Source organism: Numida meleagris, chromosome 1 (assembly GCF_002078875.1).
Source record: "Numida meleagris isolate 19003 breed g44 Domestic line chromosome 1, NumMel1.0, whole genome shotgun sequence".
Classification (NCBI taxonomy): Eukaryota; Metazoa; Chordata; class Aves; order Galliformes; family Numididae; genus Numida; species Numida meleagris.
This window is the reverse complement of record NC_034409.1, coordinates 190211887-190230671: the sequence shown is the minus strand read 5'-3', so window position 1 is coordinate 190230671 and position 18785 is coordinate 190211887. Positions and strand designations below refer to the sequence as shown.

Here is an 18785-nt window from a genome sequence, read left to right as displayed (position 1 = left end):
AGACAAATCCTGAAGCCTGATGAGCAAGAAGGGAAATTCAGAAGAAGCTGTGAATTATGAAGAGGTTGGATTTTTTTTCCAGTGCTGAAGATGCACCAGTACAGTCCCTGGTATGGATACTATAGTCTTCAATGCTTCCTTCCTGCCACAGATTGGAATCTCTTCTTCCCATCAAGGCATAGGCTGCATTTGAGTGGTTAATCATAGAATTGTTTGAGTTGGAAGGAAACCCTTAAAGGTCATCTAATCCAACTCCCTTTGATGAGCAGGGACATCTTCAGCTCCATCAGGTGCTCAGAGTCCCTTCCAGCTTGACCTTGAGCGTTTCCAGGGATAGGGCATCCACTATATCTCTGGGCAACTTGTTCCAGTGCTCACCCCCCTTACTGTAAAAAACTTTTTCCTTATATCCAATCTAAATCTCCCCTCTTTTAGTTTGAAACCATTTCCCTTTTTCCTGTCACAACAGACCCTGCTCAGGAGTTCATCCCCTTCTTTCTTACATCCCCCCTTTTTAGATACTGAAAGGAAATAATCCATTAGTGGGAATCGCTTTTGGAGAGCCCTTGCCTGTTCTGATTCTGCAGTAATTTAGGTGGCAGTGGCTGGATGTGCAGACCATAGGGAAAGAGCAGCAGAAAGCGAGAACAGCAGTGACCTTGTCACAAGCTGAATGGCAAATCTGTGTTTTCTAAAAATAGTATTTTGCCCTCCCCACAAAGGTAACCTGGCTACAGCTTCAAGTCTGCTTGTAAATCTCCTCTCCATCACACACAGAATCACTTGACTCAAACTCGGCAACGCGATAAATTTGAAGTGACCTGCTCAGATGTATATACAGGACAAACTCAGGGCAGCATAACTTACTAACCGCTACCACTGACCGCCGTCCACTGCGCCTCTCTCATAGAATCATAGAATAACCCAAATTGGAAGGGACCCATGAGGATCACCGCGTCCAGGTCCTGGCTCCACACATGGCCACCCAAAATCTGACCACGTGTCAGGGCGGTGTCCCAATGCTCCCCGAGCTCTGGCAGCTTGGGGCCATGCTCACTGCCCTGGGGACCCTGTTCCATGCCCACTGCCCTCTGGGGCAGAGCTTTTCCACTTCAGCCACTCTCTGGTAATGCCTGTCCTCCAGCACCTTCTCACAATTCTCCCCACATCTGCAGCAAGGACAACTTCTTTTACAATTTAAGGACTCGGGATGAAGCTCAGCTTTATGGCAGTGCTAAAAACCACGAGATTTGCCCCAAGTGATCTGAAAGGCTCACACATACAATTGAGCACAGCGGCACGGACACCGAGATTCAAGAGATATTTTACAGTAGTGTTGCTCTGACACCAGCTGGGCTGCTCCCAGTCGAAATGCAGCTACCCAGCTCTTCAGTGAAGACAGATGCTAAGAGCGAAAGACCCTTCTGTTGTGCGTGGGGGGGATGACCAGCGTGACTATACATTCATGGAAGCAGATGGAACAGTTTATACGGCGGTACTCATGCATATTTGGTTTGTATTTGAATGAGGCCTAACAGATGCAATGTGCTATTTTATTTTTTAGGAAATATATGATTAGATATGGTTAATTTGCGGAGGGTAATGAACTACATACCCTTATTAAAAAGTCATATATTTATGTATATTTTTAGCAGAAACATCTTTCTCTTGAAAAAAAAAAAAAAAAGAAAAAAAAAGCTCTCTCAAAAAAAAAAAAGAATAGAAGTTGACCTCTTTGGATTTGTCTGCTGTATGCCTGCTCCTTCTGTTTAGTCATTGCACACTGGAGCACCTGATGGAGCTGTGGGTGCCCCTGTTCGTTGTAGAGGAGTTGGACAAGATGACCTTTAAAGGTCCCTTCCACCTCAAACAAGTCTATGATTCTGTGATGTTTATTAAGAAATCCAGACAGAGGATAGGGAAGACTAAATAGTGATCATCCAGAATGCTTCTCTCTGCAGCTGGTTAGATTTTTTTCATACGTATGCACCTAAATCATTTTAGTTATTCTTGAGAATGTCTCCAGGAAAACTGCATTTAATTCTCACTGTGTTGATGAGGTCTTCAGCGTCTTAAACCTGACTGGCCTTGATATTTCAGTCATCACCTAATGAGACATTAGGAAAAATATAACTGAGTGGGCACCTTCTTTAAGACTGTAATTTACTTTGCACCTTAATCAAATAAAGCAGTGCTTCTACTTTCATTGGCAGTTACATTGGAGTACCTTTTCCTTTCTCATCTATGAAAAAGACAGCTGATACACAGGTGCCTTTTCCCCGATTTCAGTAAATCAGAGATAAAAGCCTTTTCTTCCAGTCTCATAAATTTAATCCTTACGACTGATGCTGTTAAGGGTATACACCAGCATTTTCTGAGTGCTTCAGAGTGCTGGAGTCAGTAACATTGAATCACTTCCTATTCTCTGAGCACTGCAGCAGCATTTTGGGGAGACTCGTGGGACTGTGTGTTGGAGCTCTGGGCTCTAGTCCCAGTCTCACCAATGACCAAGCAGACAGAGCATGCAACACCAAACAGATGTAACTAGCAGGACTGGAAACACACCCCAGTAGAACAACTTAACCTGCAGCAATCCATATACACAGGCACACTTTGCACATCTCCACATTGCAGCAGTTTCATGAGCTTTATTTTTCATGTTTTGTAGCAACAGATATTTATAACCTAGGATGTGGGTGCCTATAGTGCTGAGGATGGTAGCGAGTTGGTTCAATGACAGCTATACATTGCTGATGAGAAAAGATACCTGAGGATAAAAAAACACCCGGATCAACCTTTAAATTAAAGCACTGTGAGGTTTTTAACAGTCATGCAGAGCAGGGGAAATCAAAGTCTCCTTCAAAGCAGCCAGTGATGGTGCCTTGTAACTGTGTTTTCCTGTCCTGGTGGGATGAAAAGCTGAGCAGACTCCGCTGAGGAGTTCAGTCTGGTGGAAGTGCAAGTCCCCTCGACATCTGGCTGGGGCTTCACTTATTCTGCCAAGCTGTGGGAACAGCACTTGAGCCAATTTGTTGAGCAGGAGCAACCTGGCCTTTTTTTTTTTCTTTTTTCCTTTTTTTTTTCTTTTCTTTTTTTTTTTTTGTGTGGTGTGTATTATCAGATCAGGTCTATCTCAAATAAATCATACTGGCCCACTCTGGAGTTTCCCTCAATCCACGTTTTAGGTAAAACTTCCATCAGTCAAGCTTACATGCACGGAATTTACTCAACAAAAAAAAAGAAAAAGAAAAGAAAAAAGAAACAGATTTGGCCTTTGTATGAGAGATAGCTTCCTTTGTAAAACTGGGTAGGGAGGAAGGATTGTGGTAAATATCAGTACTAGCAAGTAATTTTTCCCTTTCTGACGCAGCTCTGAAGTGAGTTTGCTATCTGCGTGTGTGAAAGATCTTTTCAAGATGTTTCTAGTCCCCACGGAACCAAGACACTAACAGAGTCTTCCCAATAATAATAAAAGGAGGGGTTCCAGGGGGGAGAAGATGTCTCTCTTGTTCCTCTGACACTTGACAAAGCACTTTCCTCCCTCTTCCCAGAAGTCCTAAGCAGTTCGAAAGGGAAATGAGTTTGCTTGCAGATATTTTTATTCTCTAGCTAGAGAAACAAATGCTTTCACTGAATATAGCTCTGCCAAGAAAATAAGAACATGGGCAGGACTTTGAATGGAGTCACTGATGGGAACGGAGAAGAGGAACAGTTTGCTGTCTGAATTGCTCATCAGGAAGAAATAAAGGTGAAGAAAGGGAGAGAGGAAATAGAGTTGTCGGAGCAAAGGTACTGAATGCAAAATCTGAGTGGTAGAAACTGGCAATGCTGAGAAGATACTGGATGAGTCTGAGTCATGCAACAGGTTTTTTTTTCCCCAAAGCTGTAAAACAGACACTGCAGCCACCCACCTCTGAAACCTTTCATACAGTCACTACAGGAAATATGACCTCAAAACAAGGCCATGTCATTTTTTTTTGGAGGGAGTGACATGAGGTCTAGAGTGGAACAACGGGAGGGCCTCATACCAGAGAACACGGTGCTACAGAGGAGAGAGAATACGTGATTCCATTTTCATGAAGGTAACACACATCCAGACACCATGAACTCCCTTTAGGAAGATAGAAACAAAAAAAGATATGAATATGTTTTATGTCTCTTTTGTCCAAGTGGTTTGGGATCTCCATGGTTTTGAGTGAACTCTCAGAGAGTCTATGGGATGTGATGATGAAAAGATTTACTGACTGCTTCCCAACTTGCTACATGGCTGCACAGAACCTCAACAAACTTACTCATTGCTTTCCAAAAGCAGTGATATTTTTAAGCAATCTTCGGAATTCCCCGTAATTTCTATCACTCTTACTTCAAACTATTGGAAATCAGAGTCAATAATGACCTTTCAGACAGGATTTTTGCAAGTCTAGGATATGTCTGCATACTTGAAAAAACATGTAAGTAAAGCATCTATTAATTTTTCTATTTTTTTTTTTCATCCTATTCTGGAATCCTATTCATAGGTTTATCTGGACTTGGCAATATACCAATATAATTATTCCTGGAAAATTATTTGGAAATATTCATTTTGAAGTGACTCCCTACATAGTATCAGAATGATCAGACAGATAGTTGTGCCAAAAGAAACGATGCTGAAATAATTATTTCAGAACAGCTCCATCAGTAAATTTCCAGTTGGAGAGGAGCTTGTATACACAGGAAGGAAGCAAACTCTGTTGTCTCCCTCCTTCCTTGTAGCCCTTGTTTTACAGCCGATCAAGCAATAATGAGGCTGTAGATCTATGTCTTCTTCTTAGAATCCAAAAGGCTTTACAAAGTCTCTTGGATGAATTTCAATACCCTGATCAAGTCCAAGGAGGAAATAAACTCTTCCAGAAATTCTTCTTTGTATCTGGCTGCAGCTCAAAGGAACCTTATGGACCATCTGTCCCTCCTATCCTCTCAACCCCCACATGCCACCATCGATAAGACATCAATCTGCGAAGCAGCTCTGGGAGAGGTTTTTTACCTAGTTTCTCTGGAAAAACATTGGAGTGATTCCTTTGCAGAATCTATCTGCTCTCTCTGTCTGCTGGGGAAAAGGAATATCGACATCTCACCATCTCTATTATGGTCTGGATATTCTTCTCTTGACAGATGCAAGTGAATTTGCAAGAAATTTAGACAAAGCCAAGAATGAATTAACCAAATCCAATTCAAGGAGGACAGTGATAAACAAAGAATAGCTTCTGAGACCACTGAAGATTTGGAAAGCATTACTTACAGTGAGACAAACCAGAAGAAAGGAACTTAAAGTCTGAGGACTCCGTTTATCACAGTCTATGGCAATATGAATCTTCTGAGGTGCTGCTCAACATCAAGAAAAGATGCTAGCACTAAGGATGTCTTTAGGATCACTTCCTGAATGTCTTCTCTTGGTGAGACCAGCCGTAATATGATGCTGAGATAAAAATGATTGGAGGCAGCATTTGTTTCACAGTTCATACTATGGCTCTTCCTAAACATTTCCAAAGAAAGCCCCTGTTCAGAGGTGGTAACTCCACAGAGAAAAGCACTGATCTCTTCTCAAACACGCTTTTGGAAAGAGATTTTTTGCATAGTCATGCAGCTTACAGACAGGAGTCAGTCTGAACTATATCACAGATGCTTTCACTCAGTTGCTCTGTTCCCTTTGTTTGCCTTCCAGCAAGACATCCGCTCATGAGCTGAAAGACACCAAGAGCATCACATGGAGATGCTGCTGAGAAGCTTGCTCACTCTGATCCTATGGCTCTTTATGGAGCCAACACCTCCAGGCTGTCACCCTGCTGCACTCAATAGCTTCCTACTTGTACAGTATTAGACATTAGTGTTTTTTGTTGTTGTTGCTATTGTTAAAATGTGGCTCATTTGTAACCAAATAAGGACTTGGTACCTTCAACTTACATAAAGGGATAGGACTGTCCACTGATGTGTCACCAGGGCTCTGCTTCAGTTCACATGGATTCTGAGGACTAACAGGAGTGGTAAGAAGGTTACTAATCCAAAAGTCATCTGGGAGGCAGCCTATCCACTGCCAGCTCACATGAAAGAAGCTATCCTTGTGCCAACAAACATGACCCCCATAAAAGAGAGTTATGAAAATATCCCATTCAGACTAAATGGGAGCCATGAAAATTTTGCAAGTTGATCTCTTTTCTGTTTTTTCCATTCACAGCCCCAGCAGAAAGTAAATAACCAAAGAAAGGAAATTTTTCATGATTTGAGAGCAGACAGTGTACCAGAGGAAGGAGTCCTGTACAGAAGGAATGGCAAAGACTCTACTTAAGAGTCCTCTCTTCCATGTTTCATGAACACTCAACAGCCAAAAATGTTCTAGTGGGGCTGATCACTGATCCTTGGAAGGAAAAGGAGAGCAGGTTTCCTCCCCCACTGTCTATCACAAGTCTGGTCTAAGAATTTAATTTACAGATACAAACACCCATATTCTCCTTGCATAAATGTCTGTGTCATCCTTCATCTAGGTGCCTGAGCCAATGCCATGCAGAACTCATAACTGTATACATATGTAAATAGTCCTTTATCAACCAAACTTAAAATATGAATAAAGATTGAAACTTGATTTACATGAAGGGACGTGATTTCCTGATAACTCCATCATGTGGAATTCCTCTGTGCCCTTTCCCTATTCTTCAACTTACAGACTGATGCCATGTCAAGTTTTCTACTCTTCTAACACTAGGATGCAATGCCCAGGGTCATTACCTTGTTTCTCCTGAGAAATGGCCCAAGATTAACACTCCTCCAGACTTCTATAAGAGGGCACAGCGCTCATTTCATGGTCCTCTAGCTTAAGCTGGGACAACACATCAATTTGGGAAACGAGCGCCTTTAAGGAAATCTGAAAAATGCAACCTGCACTTGTGCTGTGTTTGCCTACCATCTCTCCTAGAGTGAATGACTTGTATTAAACACCAACAAGGAGTAGAACCAGCTACAGGAAAAGTTTGCTTTATTGAGCATTAATAAAACTAATGGAGTATGTTTATGTAGCACCTTTCATTCCCAGTGATCAAGTGCTTTGCTAGCCTTAATCATTTCACCCATCACTGAACTGCAGACACCTCTGGGGTGGAACATTAACAGCTGCTCGGTAAAGCAGAGCAGCAAAACAGAGCAATTTAATGGAGGAGAAACACCTCGTCCAACTGCAGGTGCAAAGGGAGTTTTGTTAAGTGGAATGTAATTATCCAAAGCGATGGTACCTAGGAGAGAGGGAGTCACTCCCTCAAAACTCTAATGTGGGGCCAGAGCTGCTTTTCCAGCCCCTATGTTACTGGAGAATCAGCACCACAGCCTGGCTTTGGGATTGCAGTTGTATCAATTTAATTACCCAATGAGGGCTCCCAACAGAAATAAAACCATCCTGGAGACTGTGTGTGGGTTTCCAGATTTGCATTCTTGCAGATGAGGATGGTTATTTGTCTGTTTCAAACACCGAAAGCAGAAGGAGGCAAAGAACATGGCTGGAGATGGAGACTTGGTACATCCCAGTCCTACAAGTAGCGTAGTGCTCTGTAGCTAACAAATCCACAAATAATGTAAGAGGGAGAAATCATTGTCCTTAAACTATTCATGGCAGAGTGACTTGATTTAAATTGTAATCATGGTCTAAACTAGCAAACAGAGAATCTTGATTTAAATAATCAGTTTTAATCTTGTTTTGCATTTGTGTTTTTCAGTTATTTTCTTTTAAAACGGGCTGATTCTCACTGATTGGTATAATTTGCTGCTTCTTTATGCTAAATCAAAGAATATCCTATATCTATACATATTTATTTCAGCAATTATATAGTTTAGCATGCATTTATTCAGATTTCTACTTTTTACAATTTTTATGAAGCGAAAATGGTGAACAACAGATTTCTTATTCAGTAGATGATTGCCGGATTTTTTGCTTTTTTTTTTTTCTCTCCCATTGATTTGGAATTCACATCAAGCTGCATTTAAATGGCAACTGGAATTCAGTTATAATTTCACCCTCTCCTCCCAGACTGTGATTAATAAAAGTGCTCGAACCTACTGGATATACAAGAAGAAAATAAGTCTTGCACAGAAAATTAATTGGAACTAACAAAGAGAGTGTTCTAGCTGGAATGGGGGGACATTTCCAAGAGAGCTCAGCAATGCTTTTTCCTGGCTGACAATGCGGACTTAAATATTTCCCAGGTGCTTTCATAGTTCATCCTCAGCCACCGACCATTTTTTGACCCAAACTGGGAGGATTTTCTTTTAGATGGGATTTCTGCTACTCTACCCTGGGTGAAAGTGTGTGTGGAACAGCAGCATCCCAAGGGAGAGCAGCACCAAGGAGGTGAGAAATCACACCTTGGTGACACTCTGTCCTTGAGAACACATCTTTTTGGGGGTGCAAATCAGAGTCAGACGATGCGAACTGTTACAGAGGCGTGACTGTGGGGACAGCGGATCTCTGCAAGGGTATGGGGTGGATGGCAGCCTGGGAGCTCTTACACCACCTGTCCCTCCAAACACAGTTTGCATTACAATATAATATCTTGTCTCCGCTTTCATTTGTGCATTGTGTTGAACTGCTGGTGAATTTCTCACCTCCCCGCATGCTCATTGAGCGGATCTACTTGAATGATTTGAGGTGAGGAAAATCTCCCTTTCCAGCTGCAGAAGAAGCAATTGCTGTCAGGAGCTGATTTAGCACCTCCATAGACTGGTGTTGGTGCTTGCACAGATCAAGACTTTGACTTTCCTTGAAACTTTGGCAGCTACGACACAGAGGCTTGAAAACGAATAGAGCATCATGGAATCATAGACTCATAGAATGGCTTGGGTTGGAAGGGACCTCAAAGATCATCTAGCCCCAGCCTCATGCCATGGGCAGGGTTGCCATCCACCAGATCCAGGACCCCATCCAACCTGGTCTTGAGCACCTCCAGGGATGGGGCACCCACAGCTTCTGTGGGCAGCCTGTGCCAGGGCCTCACCCCCCTCTGACTTACAAAAAGGACTTGCAAGTCTCTAAGTAATTATTCTGAATGTAAGCCTTAGTCTGAGAGAGACTGCCATAATTCCCAATTTCATTTTTTTAGCAGTTTCTCTTTTAAAGGAGTAAATATGTATTTAAATTAAATAAAAAGAATTATGTCTTTTATCTCCCTACTAGAAAGCAACCAAACCAGGGCAGCAATCAAAGTGCGTGCTTCCAAATGCAGCGAAAAGCTGTCCCTTTGAGGAAGTGACTCTTCCCCAGCTTTGCCACATTTGAAGTTGGTCGTGGGAACCCTTTGGAGGTTATTAAATGCAGCAGTAAGAAGAGGGCTGCGCTCACTGCTAGGTGGCTTGAAAAGGTCTCGCCTGCGGAGAGAGCTGCAAGGGAAGAAAAAAACGATTGCTGGATGCTGCGAGGGGAGATGGCACATTTCTGAGCCTTTTGAGTTGGTTTTCAGCAAGTTCCAAGCACATGGGTGACCATTAGAGGACCTGGGAAGCTCTGGTGATCTTCCAGAGAGAGTTTTTGTATAATTGCTCAATCTGTACTGCTCGTTTGACACTCTCCATCTCACAGTTGTGCAATTCATCTCCCCAGCTTTTCATAAGTGCAGCAGCATCAACAAAAAGCAGGTTTTTTTTGCCTCCCTCAAAGATATTCGTTGCATGTTTGAGGGGCTGCCTATGCCAATATTTTAAATACTTGAGTGCTGAGGATTCAATTAATACATTACTGGATAGAAGTGTTGTACCGTTGCATTATTGGCTCCTGCATCCACATATCTAATTAGAAAATCACAGACTGGCTTAGGTTGGAAGAGATCTTTAAGCCAATCCAGTTCCAACACCCTGCCATGAGCTGGTTGTCATCCACAAGGTCAGGCTGCCCAGGGCCCCATCCAACCTGGTCTTGAGAACCTCCAGGGATGGGGCGCCCACAGCTTCTCTGGGCATCCTGTTCCAGTGCCTCACAAAAATAATTGGGTTCAACACTTAAAAAAAAAGTGAAAAAGCAAGTTTTTAAACAAGGAACTAAGTTTTAGAAAAAGAAATGAAGTGATACAGCCAAAGATAAGAAGGGGCTGTAGCAGATCCATGGATTAAATCTGGAACTGCCCTCCAGTGCCTACCCTAAAGCAGCCCTTTAAGTCCTGTACTGTCTGCTGCCCAAATGTTATTGTATTATTTAGACACATATGGCAAAGGCTTTTGACTGGGCCATAATAAAGTTATGCTTATAAAATATTTAATCTAGATGAACACCAGAGAGGCATTATTAGTAAAGCCTTTTCACTATATGCGTATTTCAAAACAATCTGTGGTGGGAAGAACCAAACAAAAGAACAACTTGCCTTAAGGCATTAAAGTTTTCAGGGACAGTTCAAAGAAACACTGAAAATTTTGCAGAATTAGGTCAGTCTTGCATTTTCTTTCACTGCCCTGGATTGAATAAAATGACATTTTTTGCCTAACAGTTAATCAAAAGCCTCTGAGAAATACAGAAATGAGATTTTAATGAACAAATTCTCATGACAGAAGCTGTGCTTTCCTTTATTTGGACATCACTGCACACCTCCAGGCATGGGTAAAACCAAAATAACGTTATTTCCTCTCACTCCATTCTGCATATGGGTGGAGGTATATCCCTGCTGAAGACAAAACATGATACCTTGAGGGGTGCTTGAGGACACTGGACTAGATATGAGCCAACACTGCATCCTGGACCTAGAAGTAGACCAAAGGGGAATTCAGAGAAACAGGCGTGAGCATCTGGAAATGCCAGGCTAGGGAGAAAGCCTGGTACTCCTTTTCCCTGGGCAGGAAGTAGTGTGGTATCTCTTCAAAGGGCAGAGATAGCATATTTACCTGTCCTGCCCATTGCAGCTTGGTGTGACCACTGTGCACCTGGAATGGAGCAGAAAAGGAGGAAAAGGCAAGGCAAAACAACCTCTGTCTCCCTGGTCCATGCTCACCAACAGGCTTAACTCTATAGGCTAGAGATTCTTTGGCTACAGAGGTAGATGTCAGATCATTCTGAGCCCTCACTCTTCACCCTTTCCTTGTTTTGATTTATTTCTCCCTATAGTCATTTGATTTTTTCCACATTGTTTCTCCTTTATCCATCCCAGGAGGGCTCAACTATTTGCTTTGGAAGGAACAATCGTCTGTCCTGTTCTAAATACACATTGAGCTGTAGGTCCAACCTGCCCCAAGCACTGATGCTCACACCAACTCTGACAGCCCTCGGTGTCCTGACCATAAATCTCCCTTGATGGCATTACTCCCTCCCCACTGGCACTGGTACACAAATCCCACCCCAAACTCAAGTATTTTTATTTAAAGAGCAATAGGTCTTTTCTGCTAACACTAGCTGTATTCCCCCTAGAGTGTTTCACACCAAACGGAGTTATTTGTGGCACTCAGAAATAGTATTAAAAAGTGTAGATTTACTTGGCAGCTGACCAGCAATATTACTAAAAGCAATTATTTTCCATAAAATAAAGTCTCCATGACAAAGCAGTATAAACCGGTGAAGGAAAGGACAAAAATTAACAGTGTAGTTGAAAAGAACAGTAAATTCTTACCTACTAATGTTGATTCTTCCCACCATCTCCCCCAGTATTCAGGTTATTAATAAGTTTATAGAGTTTGGGCTTTATTCTCCTGCTTAACGGCTTCACCATCATCACAATAATAATCATGTGAAACCTATACACTAACCTCTATTGAACTGCAGTTCACTACAGCAGAATACTACTGCGGAGGGTTTTAATGTCAGCATCTGCACATATGCAATTCAGAAAATATATTATATATGGGAGATTTGGTATGGAAACAAAAAAAAAAGGAAAGCCTTCTTTTTTCTGTAAAGGCAAACAGGCCAGTGATAACATAAATTAGCCTTAGAAATTAGTGGGAATCTTTTCACTGAGAAACAAAATGAAGACACTATTCAGTAATGCAGAAGTTTAATTATTAAACTCAGATTAATCTCATATACCTTCATCCCCTAAATTGGGAGCATAGATGCAGTTGGCATACTCTCAGGTCCCCAGAGTGAGCTCAGTGGTACCAAAAGGAGTTTCAACCTTAAGTGGGTTGAATACAGCCTGAGATACAGTGACATCCACTTCTTTCCTAATTTAAAAGGCTCTTTTACACCCAATGGACAGGGTTTGGTTGAAAATGGAGAACACCAAGGGCTTGTTGCCCTAAACCCAACCAACATATCATCCCGTCAGGATAAAAGTCTTTGAGACTCTTGTGAAGAAGTGAGGACGTACCTCACCTTTTCACTTTCAAGAAGCATCTAATGTCTAACGTCTGAAAAGGACAAAAGAGGACAAAAAATGAGAGACATTCGGAATCCATCATCAAGGATGTCAGCAGTTAGAAAGTTGGATCACAAGAAAGGAGGATGTAACAGCTTGCAAGGGAGCCATTTTTCACTGAAGAATGTTGCATTTCAGATGGTCGTGCAGCAAAAGACTCCTTTTTAGGACTAATACTCTTCATAGGAATATTAGTACCTTTATGGTTGGAGGGCCCAAAGGCAGATTCCTTCCCTGACCTTCACATTTCAAGTGATCATCAAGTCTCTGAATATCTCTATAAAGCATTTTCAACTGCAATCAGGTTGCAAAATACAAGCAATCCCAGTGTAATATGAAAAAGTAAAGGAGCAGTGTAAAAATTTCCAGGAACTGAAATAGGGAAGGGGATTAGTGAAAATCCCTTTCTGGATCTGATACTCATTTTTGTAGTTTTCTCTGTCTTCTACAACTGATGATGGATCTTCAGTCTTAAGGGTTCTGGCTAATTTTTATTTCAAGTTGAAACATCTTGTTAATATTAAGGTTACAACTGATAGGAGGCAAGTGAAAGATGACAGCCAGCAGATGCTTGATCTTGACCTGGAAATTCTAATTTATTCTTGTCTTCCTCAACTCAAAAAGCACAAAGGAAACTTAAGAAAATAGAGCTCATAGCACATTCCTTTAATAAAATTTATCTATGTTGAAAAAGGATTTTTTTTTAAATCTCTTTTCTAAACTCTCCAGAGACTGAGTATCATATTTATGCCTACACGTTTTGCAGAAGAAGCAGGTCTGAAGCATACTCTCATTTACTGGAAGTACTTTATAATGCACTACTTAATTCAAAGGGAAAAAAAAAAAAATGTTGCTGCAACCACGGTAACAATATTAACAATGAAGCGTATGAAGCCTGAAAGGAAATTACTCAGCAAAACATGGTAATAAAAAGAAAAGTCACCATGGATTATCAACTAGAGTATTAACAAATAATTTGTAATGCTAAGATTACACAGGAATTCTGGCACTCCTAATTGCACTGATTTATTGAACTGTAGTTTGAGCCTGTAGTTTGGGTCAACATGGTTTGGGAAACAGGGAAGTGAATGCAAAGAAGATCGAGTGAAAATCTTTCCTGTGCAGAAGTTTGTAGCTATCTAGGAACACCTTGCAAGACCACTGGTAGATACATTAGGTAGATACATTACAGATAACATTTGGAGGATATGTTCCAACAACCAAAGAGAACAAGAGAAATACGCAGAAATAATTACCAATTGCCTAATGTTCCCCTAGATATTGTAAAAGAAAAAGAGAAAATACCTGGAAAAAGCTGATGAAATTCAGGAGTGTGTGGCTTGATCATCAGAACAGCTTTCTGAGTTAATAAGTCAAGATGCATGCAAGAAACCTGGTGGTGAACAGCATATTGCACTGTGTTTAAACAATACTAAAATTTACAGCTTGGTGGTACTAGGTCTGAAAAGGAATTTTCAAAGGCTTTGGTCAAGTCTGTATCAGACACAACTGAATAAGTGGAATAATTAGTTAGACTTCTTAACTACCCAGGAGAAACAAAATTAAATAGTTTCTTTGGTGTTCCTTCTTGAAGAACTTGTCTTGAATTATTTCCTGCTATACTGTGTCCCTGTGTTTCTAAATATCTTATATGAGCATTCGTTTCTATCAAGTCCTAATTTCCTATGCAGTTTCTTAAGCACTCCTTCTAGCAGCAATAATGGCTTTAGCAGTGTGGAATCAGAAAGTGTGGTGGTTACTGCAGGAAATGCTCTTTAAATCATGTACTATGTCAATTAAATGGCTAAGAGTTGGGTCTGGGATGGTAGAAATGGCAGAGATATCATGTGAGCTTTCCAGCTCCTGATTGCTAGTGCATGTCAGTTTTACGAAAGCATGTGATAATTTTCTAGAAAGGCAATCTATTCGATGGGAAAGTAAAAATTAACTACAACGTATTCACTACCTTTCTAGTCATGCTGGTAAGGCTTGGAGAGCGGGTTTGGATATGGGGCTGTTTTCTTGACAGTTTTAAAGCTCATTTAAATGCATCCCAGAACAGCAGTGACTAAAAGAAAAATTATTTCTCTCTGTAGGATGTGGGTCCAGCAAAGTAAAATGAATTGGTACTCTTAATCTTGTCACCAAGTGAGTAAGTGTTTGAATTGCTATACTCACCATACAACTTTTGGTACTGACTGGTGATTTCAGAGGTGATGCCAAAGACAAATGGATCTCGAGTTTAAACTGCTCTTACTAAATAGAGCCAACCTAGAGATGAGTGGCAGAAGAGTTGGGGCTGACTGCATCCAGTTCGCGGGAACTAATTGAGTTCCAACAATGCCTTTTTCACTCTTTCTACTCGCTCTAAATGTAGGTAGAATTGTTGGTAGGAGTATGTATTTCCTACACATTCTTTTAATTACTAAGGTGGAAAGGAGGACACACACAGCATGATTTAGCAGCGATTGTCTTGCAGCCTGAATTTTGGCTTCCACGGTTCTTAGATCTGGAATTTTAGTTTACATCTACTTATCTCTCAATCTGCTAGATAAGGAAATTCCACACTTTAGCAGCACTTCTGCAATGATTTCTTTACACAATATATCACAGCTGAGTAGTCGGTTCTATATTGTCTCCCGCTTGGTCAAACTGTCTCGAGCCATCTGATGTTACTCATCCTGTGTGTGAGATCCTTCCGGCTTCTTAATACTGCCCACTTTCTCCCCAAGGGGAGATGAGGATGAAGAGAAACTTCAGCTCCACTCTGCACATGTACAGGACATTAATCACTCCTAACTTGTCCTGATAATGAAGAAATGCTCCCCCTTTCTCATGCTCCTTCTCACATTTAACCAAATGTATACGCTGGTGGAAATCAGTGCTAAAATCAGGTTAAAACTAAAATGAGTGGAAGGTATTCTGTATGGGAATACCAACATTTTTTCGCCCATCTCTCATGTTCAGATCCATCAGGTGACTTTTAGCATGATTCATAAGGGTTTGAGTGGATGTAGGGTAGGACCTTCCCTGCAGAGCAGTGGGACACATTCACAGCCATTCTCATAGATACTTAGCCACGAAAGCTGTCCATCTGTTCATCTATTAGGAGCGCCCTAGACAGTAAAAAGCCTGAAGTTCTCAAAACCCAGTCTGAACTGTTCTGCATAGCCCTCAAATCAAAGAAATCTCAGCAATGCTTCAAACTATTGAAAATGGTGAAACAGATGTTGAGGCAGCATTCAATCTAGACCACTGCCAGCTGCTACTTCTTTCATTTGTACCTCAAAACTTTTAAAACTGGGAGTCTATCTCTGCCAGTGCCTACTACTGACAAACAATTTATGAAGAGAGGAAGATCATGGTGGCTTTGTTCAGTTCAAAGAGATGGCTAAAGGGAGATGCAGATGATATCTTTTAACTATTTTAGGGGTGAGGAAATACAGAAGACAGAACCAGACCACTCTTGAAAGTGCATAGTGAGGGGACAAGAGTTTTAGCAGTAGAAACTGTGACTGCCTAAAAGGAGAATAGTTGTTCACAATGAGAATGATCAGCACCAAAACTGACATAGGGGTTGTGGACATACTCAAGTGCAACTAGTTAAGGCACAAAACAATCTGATCTAACCTTCAAGTCAGCCCTGCTTTAAGCTGAAAATAGCTGGATCAGAGACTGATAGTGGTGGCTTTCAACAAAAATTATTCTGTGGCTTTGTATTTTTGTGATGACGACTCTATGATTAGAAATATTTTGGCTTTGGCTGAATTGCACCAAAATAAGTCAATTTCAGGAAGACAATTACTGTGTTCTCATTTACTGTGTTCTTCTCTATATTAAAGAACTGCTAGCTCAGTGCAAAGCCTGTTCAGGGTTACCTAAGGTAATGCAGGTAAATTCAGTGTCAGGCCTAGATTCAAATGACCACCTCGGGAACTTTTAATCAGACTTGCTGAGAAACTGCAAAATATAGCGAAAGTATTCTCCAAAATTCTTTTCTAGACATTCAGTATCAAAGTCTTCCCTGCGCATAGATCTGGACTGTTAATATGAGTTCACTATTTCAGCTTAACCAAGATGGTCGCATTGCAAAATATCCCTTCAGTTTCATTAAATGCCTGCTACATTAGCACTACAGAGTGATTGCATTAGGCTGGAGGAGACATAGAGATGTCTCTTCCATCCCCTTTTTCAGCCAAGTCAGCAGCCAGGTTGAGCAAAAAGCACTGGCCAACTGAGGAGAGGCCATTGGGGCTGTTTGGTTGTGCAGGAACGGATCTCAAGGCAATGCCAGTGTTATAACACAGGCTTACTTCACTGAAAACAAACTCATAACTTAGTAAAGCTATTCAACCTCCTGGAAAGCCTGGGAACAATTGAGATAAAACATCACATGGTTTTTCATGCCAGCTGCCTGTGCAAGTGATTTATGGACTGCAATATGCCATGGAACCAGATCACTTCATCGGTTTCCTTAAAGACAGAGGTGGATTGTGTCTGAACTTACTGAACAGAATATCTCCTCCTTCAAGGCATCATCACTCCTCAAATAAACCTGCAAAAGCTGAAGCAGTTGGGCCTCTTATTTTCTAAGAACACAACGAATATCTCTGTAGAATTGTGGTTCGACAGCTTTGGATTTAGAAGCATCAGAAGTAAATTCTGATTATTCATTTTGGATAAATAATAAACAACGTAAAAATCGCTGACGTTAACCTTCATTGGAAAAGGTGGTTTAATGGGCCCCATAAAATCTTCTATTGATGGCAGGTTCATAAAGTTCCTTATTGACTTCAGCTAAAGGCTATAACTTCTATCAATACTGTCAACAATTAATATTGACTAATAAAGGTATCCTGTAAACTGAGTCATAGCATTATGTTACTTTATGCTGCCATTAGCAAAATTTCATGTCATCTTGAAAACATTTCCCCTATAAATCTAGGATTTCTTAATATAGCCTATGTGACGGCTAGCTGTGGAGGGCCCACAGTAACACTGCTTCTGTGCAAAGTGTGAAAACAGAGCAACCTTCCTATTTGCATGACAAAATTTCTGAAGTGAATCCCAGACCTCACTTTCTCCAACAGCACGTTTAAGACTGCGAGGGTTTTGTTTGCAAATGTTTGTCACGCCTTCATCTGTGCCAAGAAATTACAACACGGAAATGTCCACATTTTATTTGTGTATATTGAAGGCTTCACATTATGTCCTTAGCCTTTCTTTTCCTTTTCCTTTTCACCCTGTATTTCGATACTTATACCCCAAATTCAAATGAAATGCGTATTCTGAAATGATGGGTCTCTCTCTCAGCTCCAGGCAAATTTTTCCAACTTGAATCTGGGTGATGTTTTTGTTATCTCCCCATTGAAGTCTAAGTATCAGTTCAAGCTCTCCAACAGCACGGTTTGGATTGTAATATTTTCCCTTGCATTCCACCACCTCTTTTCTTGTCAATACGAACAACTAGATACTAGTCACCATCCTCTTATAGACTCTATTAATGCTGCACAGATTTTTTATTTCTGAGTATGATATAGTCTTTCTCATACAAAACACTCAATACCTAAGATAGCAAATGCCTTGGGCCCAAAGGAACTTCTGTATTTGTACAGCACTTACAATCCTGCAAGTATGTTCTCCACCTTGCTGTCTTCACTTTTCTAATTGCAATGAAAAGGTGGTTCAACAAATGGTTAGTGCGTTATCAAATTAAGGGAAGAAGAATTGGAGGTTGTCTCAGTCCTGACATGGGTATTACTGCCTCTGTTATTAGTTTCAGTAAAGCCTTTCAAAGCATGCGCTGTTGCTAATGTGTTGTTGCTAATATAATTTCATTTGTAAGTGATCTGTAGGTACAAAGTTGCATTTGAACATGTAGAGATAGCATTACGGAAACTGGTGAAGAAGGCTCTGTCAGCTAATTCAATTCTTCCCTCTTAAGGAGAAAAATAAAGATTAAAATTCTGCACTCTTCTTTTCTTTTTAGGCATGGAAAGAAAGATGTTTGGGATAGGGTCATGGGTGCTCACGCCACCATAAGAAGCACAGGAGAGTGGCATGCATATGAGAGGACAAGATAGAAGAGCAAGATGTTTACTTTGGGTTTTTGAGTCATTTGTTGGGAGTGCGCAAACTCTAATCGACCCTCATAATCTCTCTCTATATATATTTTTAATTAAAACACAAAGCTAGGAAGTAAAATATTAAACTCTGGAACTGCATATCTGCCTGTTCTAATGGGTGAAATGCTGTAAGATGCTACATTAAAAAACTTAAAAAAATATTGTAAGGATGATTTAAAAAAAAAATCTGCACATCCTTTAAACAGAAGGTCGTTTATCTTTGAACTTTGCCTAATACATCATTTTCACTGAACAGAAACGTAATAAGCTTCTACTGTAATTTTGTTGGAGTTAAACATAAAATCATGTGGGT

The 18785-nt window shown here is 40.8% G+C and overlaps 1 protein-coding gene across 3 annotated transcripts in view; it reads right to left on the bottom strand.

The window, feature by feature from the left end:
• TENM4 (teneurin transmembrane protein 4) overlaps nt 1-18785 on the bottom strand; it is a 593977-nt gene that overhangs the window by 316609 nt on the left and 258583 nt on the right. The gene's annotated exons all lie outside the window — the stretch shown is intronic.